Below are 7,316 nucleotides of genomic sequence, written 5' to 3' on the forward strand. Positions count from 1 at the left end.
ACCATTTCGTTTTCCCCACAGGGGGGTTTAAACTGGGTCAAGCAAAGGTAGGAAGTGGAGAATCAGTCTGCAGAGTGCTGGCCGAGTTGAGACCAGCAGCAGCAGCGGGGCTGAACACAGTCACAGAAGCAGCGGCTGCACCAGTAGGAACTGGAGGAAGGGTGCTGCAGAGCTGTCCTGCCCAGCTCAGACCTGTCTTGGGTGCCTGGGATTAAACAGATTACAGAAAGCCTGCGTTGTAGACGACCACAGCACCGCGCAGTGCAGGATACATCCTGAAGTCTCACTTCATCTCGCACGTATAAAATCCAGTTCCATCAGGAACAACGTGCTGGGGCTGGTGGCAGTGCAGCTCATCGCCTACACTTCATCAGGCTTTTCTTTAAAAAAAAAAAGGAAACAAGATACAACTAAAAATAAATGCTTCCTTTCAACAATCCAAGAAAAGTTTACTTGTGAGGTCCCCATCAGTAACTGGTATTTACTGCTGGGATCCATGGAGTTCAGAAGCATCAGACTATTGGCCGAGGAATGAAACATTTCAGGCCCCACTTTGAAATCAGTCTCGTCTGTTTTAAATAACCGTAATCCTCAATTAACTCTCAGTGTAATGGGGCTCCAATATCCTGCTCAACCCGCCAGGAGGCGGGTCTCCAACGGTGCCTTCGTATCCTGCGCCGTCATTAAACGTCTTTTCAGAAAGGTCTTATTGTCTACGTGTAGTCAAAGGCTCTGAGCAATGTTAAAAGTTACAAGTGTGTGAAAGGCGATTAAAACCCCTCCCACACAAGTGATAATAATGTTAATGATAATGTTTCTTTATTAGCCCTATACAATTTCTTGCATTAGGAATTTGTCTTTTCGCATACCCCAGCTTTTCTCCATGAGACACAGACACACAGACAGGGAGAGAAGCTGGGAACGATGGAGTAACGTGTTCAGCTGTGAAAAGGAGAGGGTGATGGAAAGGGATTGGTGTGCCAGAAAATCGACAACTCAACACCCCTGTCCTCCAAACACAAGGCAGAGTGTGGGGTTTCCCTTTCACGCCCCGCGGCCCTGTCCTGGCGGAGAACAGGAACGCAGAGGGACGCTGGGACTGCAGGCTCCCTGGAGGACAGGCCCGGGACAGGTCCAGCCTGAGCAGGACCTCTCCCCGCCTCGCCACACACCGTGCCCGCCTCATTGACCAGCGCCTTCATCTGGACCGCTCACAAGCAAGAGAGGACCACGTGGACCCGAACGTTGTTCTAGACAAGTACTCAAAACCCTCAAAGACAGTGACAAAACCAGCCCAGAGGACTCCTTCCAACAAAGCATGAAGCACAAAAGAGAGGACACAAGTGGCAACTGTGTGGAATGGCATTTAAAACTGACCACTGGAGGCAGGTCTTTGCACTAAGGGTGGTGGGTGTATGGAACAAGCTACCAAGCCACAGTGCTGAACCCACATGCCCTGGCTTCTTTCAAGAAACGCTGAAGATGATTCTTGGATCAATTAACTTCCAACCAAATACGCCAGATGGGCAGAATGGCTTCCTCTCATTTGAAACCATATGTTCTCATGGAAGATAAGTGTATTAAATAAGTGAGAGGGGGATAAAACTAAAGTACTGTAGTGATAATACTGCTTTAAAAGAGGATAGCCCTGCTGCGCCACTGCTGATTAACAGCAGCCAAATTTCAGAAACCTGACAGCTCCCTCCTTCAAGGAGTTCCACGTTCTCCAGATTGAACTGATTGCTGCAGATATTGAACACAGTGACACCACTATTCAGGAAGCAAAAACAAAGATCGGTTCAGAGCATGCCCCTGGCAGGGCTTTCCCAGAGCCAAGGGCAGCATCATCAGGCAGGCAGACAAGGGCATCACAGCTACTGCCACTGGAACTGCTGATAGCCAGGGCCTGATCTGCAAAAACACCCACATCGTGCAAACTACGCGCAGGAGGAGCTACGAAAGAAAGCAGGCCATCTGCCCCACGTTCTGATCACTAGCAGATAATGAATCCAAGGATCTCATCCAGGCACTTCCCGAAGGAAGCCAGGGTCTCGGCTTCAGCAACACAGCTGGCATGGAGAGTTCCACACTACCACCACCCTTGGCGTAAAGAAATGGCTTCTTTTCATGGTTTTAGCATGTCCTTCCAAATAGATTCTACTTGTGTTCTCTGGGTGGTGTTTCACTCCCACCCATGCAAGGTGAATAAAAGAAAAATTAAAATACTAGGAAAGCTGGAAAGGGAACTGCACTTGTAAATTTCTAATATCCTGGCCACCAGAGTCGGAGAACAACAGGGAGAGCTCTGTGCAGTGCACTACAGCTCAGGTGTGACTTGTCTGAGTCACAGGGCACATTCCAGACCAAGTAAGATACCAGAGGGTTTTGCGTTGGTTGCCTGCAGCTGATCACAGCAGAATCCTCAACAACGGTTCTGGTGCATCCCCACAGATTTCTCTTCAACCAAATGCATGAAAGGTCACTTCTCCTATCCCCTTCATTTCCAAAACATAACCAAATTTTCCACCACATTTGCAGGCTTCATCCTGGTTTACCTGCTGAACATGATGACAATGCTTTGCTCCGACTCACTAAAGACCTTTGAGGATTTTTTCTGCACACCCAAATGAAAATTCCCACACAACGCACCCTGTTCAAGACTGGGGAGATGCATTAATAATAATAATAATAATAATAATAATTACTTATACTCATATAGCACTTTTCTGGACACTCCACTCAAAGTGCTTTACAGGTAATGGGGACTCCCCTCCACCACCACCAATGTGCAGCATCCACTATCCATTAACCTGAGCAGAAATGTCTGGCAGTTCACTCAGAAATTAATCCACATTTACAGCCAGAAAATTTACCTACAGAGAGGAGATAAAGGGATCTTTGATCTTTAATGCAAAGACAGCGAAGCAGAGGCAAAACAACACTAATAAAACATTATCGTATCCCACAAGGCTGAATTCGCTACTCACATATCCCATCATGCCTCTATCAGCTAAGAGCGATAAGATATCCATAGTGTCAGAGCACAACATCAGACCACACCTGAAAACAGGCCTTCAGAGAAAGACAACAGCAGCACTGGCTCCCTTATAACAGCTGAAAGCTATGAGTAAGCTCTCTAGGAGTTCGCAATGCTGTGCAGCTGCTTCTCCTGCCTTCATGCCATTGAGGTGGGGCGAGTGCTGGGGCTCAGCTCATTCCGAGTCATGCGTTTCTCAAGAAAGCCATGTTTTTCCCGTCTCACCCAAGCACAGGAAACTGAGGCGAGCTTGTGTAACCCCCAGTTTCCTGAACCGCAAGAAGGAGAAAAAAAAACAGAAGGGGAAATGTCATGTCTCCCACACAAAAAAAGAATGCGTCGCAGTGCTGTCACGAGGCCTGCACAATCTGGGGAGAAACGAAGCAGCTTTCCCGCCGAGCAGTCCTGACCCGGGTGGGTGTTCTGTGCTCGGACTGCGGGCCCTCGCCGAAACCAGCACACTCCACCACACCAAGAGCAGGCGAGAAGAGGGCGAGAGCCCACAGCCACGACACTGACACCCACTCTGGAAAAACAAACACCCAGCGAAGGTTCCCAAAACCTGGTCGAACAGAACAGCGAATAACGCAGGAGATTAAAAAGAGCAGTCGGTCGTACAAGTCGATTCATGTCTCCAGTAACATGCCGACAGAGCCCCTTTGCTCGTTAAGCTGCACGCTGCAGACATAGACGCCTTTCCTACCAGGCTGTCCGAAGCCGTCACGAATGACTTAAAACAGATGTTCTTCTCTCTGCGCCCCGAGTAACCATTTCACACTACTCGTCACACAGAGAGCGTGCGGAGAAGGGACACGCTTCAATGTCACCCAGCGTGCGCTTTCAATGCCATCGTACCACAGATAAACTTATCAGAATCAGGTGTGGGCCTGTTTGGTTTTGGGGCTCGGAAGGGGCAGGCATGCGTCCCGGCCCTGTTGTGCATTAACTGCATGCAGAGACCCGCCCTGACACGTACCTAAATAACTCCACCACCAGCACGCCCACACTACCTGGTCTTCTGCAACAGGTTGGCATAGACGTCAGGCAGGTCAGGAGATCTGCCCGCGGCCAAAAATGCACCCCAGAGCAAAGATGGCACCTCTTCTCGTGTGCATTTCATAGGGCTCTACAAACACACAGGGCAAGGCGGAAGGTTTTAAACTCCGGACGAGGCATTTCCACCAGTGGAATTCTAACTTGGGAGACTTACAGGCCCACCTCACTTGACCAACGGGGTGAAAACCGGTACACGGCGTGGGATCAGACACGCCGGCAACCTGAGGAGACCCCACCAGTAATTTCCCTCTCATTTCAACGGCCAAATGAGATTAGAGGCGGATTAGACGGGGCTGAATAGACCGGACAGGTGTGCCCCCTCACCAGCAACATGAAAAGAAACCTGAAGCCTTGATTTAAAAAAAATAAGAACTCAACACGTTGTCAGGACCTATACTTTTAAACAGTCGCAAAAACAATTCAGGAAGGTCATGCTTCATGGACACACCAATGAAGCCGGCTGCTCCTTGCCCACGCAGATCCACTAAATCTTCGCTGGTTTTGAAAGCAAGAAGTTCTCAAAGTCACTTTTTCGTGTCGACTTTAGCCTTCTGCTATCCCCCCCCAAGGTTCAGACGAAACGAAAAACCGGCACCGACTGTTGAAAGTCCCCCAGCCGCACACAATAAGCTCCTTTTCAAACACGGTTTATCCGCCTCCCAGCGAGGCACCGCGGCTGAGAGAGCCACCCCCGCCCGCTCTGCTGTGTTCCCGGCAAGGCCGTGATGAAAGGGCCTGCTGACGGTTTATTAATAGTATCCTAATCACAGACTGAACGCCAGCGGTGTCAAGTCATTTTCTGGTTCCGGGGGGGGGGGGGGCGAGAAAAAACTGCAGACAAAATAGATTTAAAAATCCCTGTTCCTAGTCTCTCTCTCGCCCCCCCCTCATCTCCAGCAACTATACCGAGCAAACGGGCCGGACCCGACCCAATACGGCCCGCCCCCCCCCAAGTCAAGTGTTACCATGGGTGCCCACTTAAATACTGAAAGGTTTCCCAAAACACAGAACCGAGCCGGCACTCTGACGTGTCGTCTTCGGCTTGCGGTGACCTTACGAGACACCCTCGCCCTCAGCTGCTCACAGAGGGCGTCCAGCCTGTCGGGAAATGATCGCTTTAGATGTACCACAGCGGCCGAAGGGGTGGCTGCCTTTCAGGAGGAGAACCAGGCCCGGGTCCTGTACTGTCTCAGTGGAGCTTTTTTTCCTCCCTGCAGACACGCAGACGAGCCCACCGCTCGCTCGGATCGAAATGCTACCAAATCCTGTTTCCAACACTGCAATTCGCCTGGTTATCCTACTGCTACCCCCCCACACCCCAGCGTTTGGACACAGGGTTGTAGCTCGCCGACAGTACAGTCCTTCATAGTAAGGATAAGTGTTTAGTCCCAGAGTTTTTTTTTTTCTTAAAAAGTAACATCTTGCGAATCCAGCCGTTTGCTCAAGATCCTCCTCCGAGTTCAAGCGCAAAGCGCCGGCCAGCCTGAACCGAGGGACTTTCTGCCAGAGAAATACAGCGGGGTCTAAAAATATAAAGAGACGAGCCCACCGCCGGAACTGGCGTTCATTTCCAAAATGACCTCTGGAGCCGAGCTGACAGCCCTCCTACCATGCTGCTTCTCCGTGTGCACTTCAGGCAGGCGGCCCACGGAGGACTCAAGACCGGGGGGGTCTCCGTCCGGCTCCGCTCCCTAACGAGCTGAGACAACTGCCGGCTGGCTGAACTGGATTTAACAGCTTCTTTCAGCTCGTCGGGTGCGGCTCCCCCCTTAACCCCCAGTCATACAAGACCACGACATGACACCCCTGCTCCACGGAAACTTCCTTCGCCATCATCATCATCACTCCCGACACGAACAGCTCGCTGGCCTCTCTGAACCACGAGGGCTTCAGTTTGCAAGACCGACACAGACCAGGAACTGTTTCTTCGGCGGTATAAATGTGCCACCAGATCCCTCCCCGCCTCTACAGAATCACCCATTTTAAAGTAAAAAAAGAGAAACACGCAGCAGGAGAAACGAGGCGAAGGGCACCGTGGCGATACAGGCTGCTCCACCTGACAAAGAAACACTGCATCATCTCCACTAGGACCAGAGAGTATCGAGGTTATCTACCACGGATTATATAAAACGCGTGTGAGAGGAGAGTTGGAGGCGGACGGGCGAAAAGTACCTCACTTGAACATTTACGCTTCGAGTCGATTTTTCTTTTTTGGGAAAACCCACGTACTTATCGTCACTAAACGCTTCCCTCGACCTCGCCTGCTGTTGGTGGCAATTACACGGGTACTGCTGCTCAGCTCAGGCGAGCAATCGGTGGTCATTTGGGGATACCCCGTCACAAAACTGGGCCTCACCAAACCGGGTCGCCGGTTTTACGGATCCACACGGCGCCGTTAAGCGAGGTAGAGAAGGCAAACTCCCGAGGTTTGATCTACAGTAACCTTCTTCGGCAAAAAGGGCGTAATTTAAATGCCACCTCCCCCACAATGATGAAGACGGCGAGACCTGAACGAAACACCGGCTTTTTTCATCTTTCCACGATGAAACAGACCGAGCCCGGTTCAATCGCTACCAGCCCACCCTCCTGAACCGCACTCCCGGCACCGAGCCCTCTGCTGGTCCAGCCACACCGCCCAGAGGCCTTTCTTCTGATGGCCGAGCCCCCGCCTCTCCTGAAATCTCAGACCCAGTCTCGCTTCCCAGTCTTCCCGGCACTGCCTGCCGGACAGGCCCGGGGTTTCAACACTGACTCAGCGACGCAAACCTCTTCACCCTCCCCAGAGGAGAGAAGGGGGTAAAAAAAAACAACCGCGCACACACACGCTGAGAGGGAGACGACCGGCATAAATTTACCTGAGAATGTGATAGTGGTGGAGGCTGAAATGGAGCGGTGTTTCCCTATTGATAGTGTATGGTAAGGAGACCCCCTACAGCCACTGCTGCTCGGCTCCTCAGCCTGTTTCGGTTTCGCGGGGGCGGGTCGGCGCTGCACAACTCAGGCGCAGGTCAGTCCGGGGAGGAGGCTGCTGCGAGGGGCCGGACTTCTGAAAGACAGGGTGGAGCCCGCAGGAACACAGCCGTCTGCGAGCACGGATTCGTGCTCGATCTCTGTGCTGTGCGCTTCGTAACTGGGGAAAATAGCCCTGGCATGATCGTTAAGATATACTTGGCCCGTTTTCAAAAAATTATGAATGAGATTAAATAAATTAAACCCTCTTAGT

General features: G+C 51.3%; 1 protein-coding gene across 6 annotated transcripts in view; it reads right to left on the bottom strand.

Moving 5' to 3' along the window:
• The window catches only part of ktn1 (kinectin 1), a 34,488-nt gene extending 27,244 nt beyond the window's left edge, over window positions 1-7,244 (bottom strand). For 2 of the 6 annotated variants that reach the window (XM_069193192.1, XM_069193190.1), the window contains exon 1: window positions 6,949-7,242. The gene's annotated coding sequence lies outside the window, so the exon portion shown is untranslated. Of the gene's footprint in view, window positions 1-4,541; window positions 4,757-6,948 lie in introns of those variants that run through there. The other 4 variants (XM_069193193.1, XM_069193194.1, XM_069193195.1 and 1 more) reach the window with 4 other exon arrangements.
• Window positions 7,245-7,316: the final 72 nt, after the last annotated feature.

The sequence above is a fragment of the Lepisosteus oculatus genome, chromosome 8 (genome assembly GCF_040954835.1).
Source record: "Lepisosteus oculatus isolate fLepOcu1 chromosome 8, fLepOcu1.hap2, whole genome shotgun sequence".
NCBI lineage: Eukaryota > Metazoa > Chordata > Actinopteri > Semionotiformes > Lepisosteidae > Lepisosteus > Lepisosteus oculatus.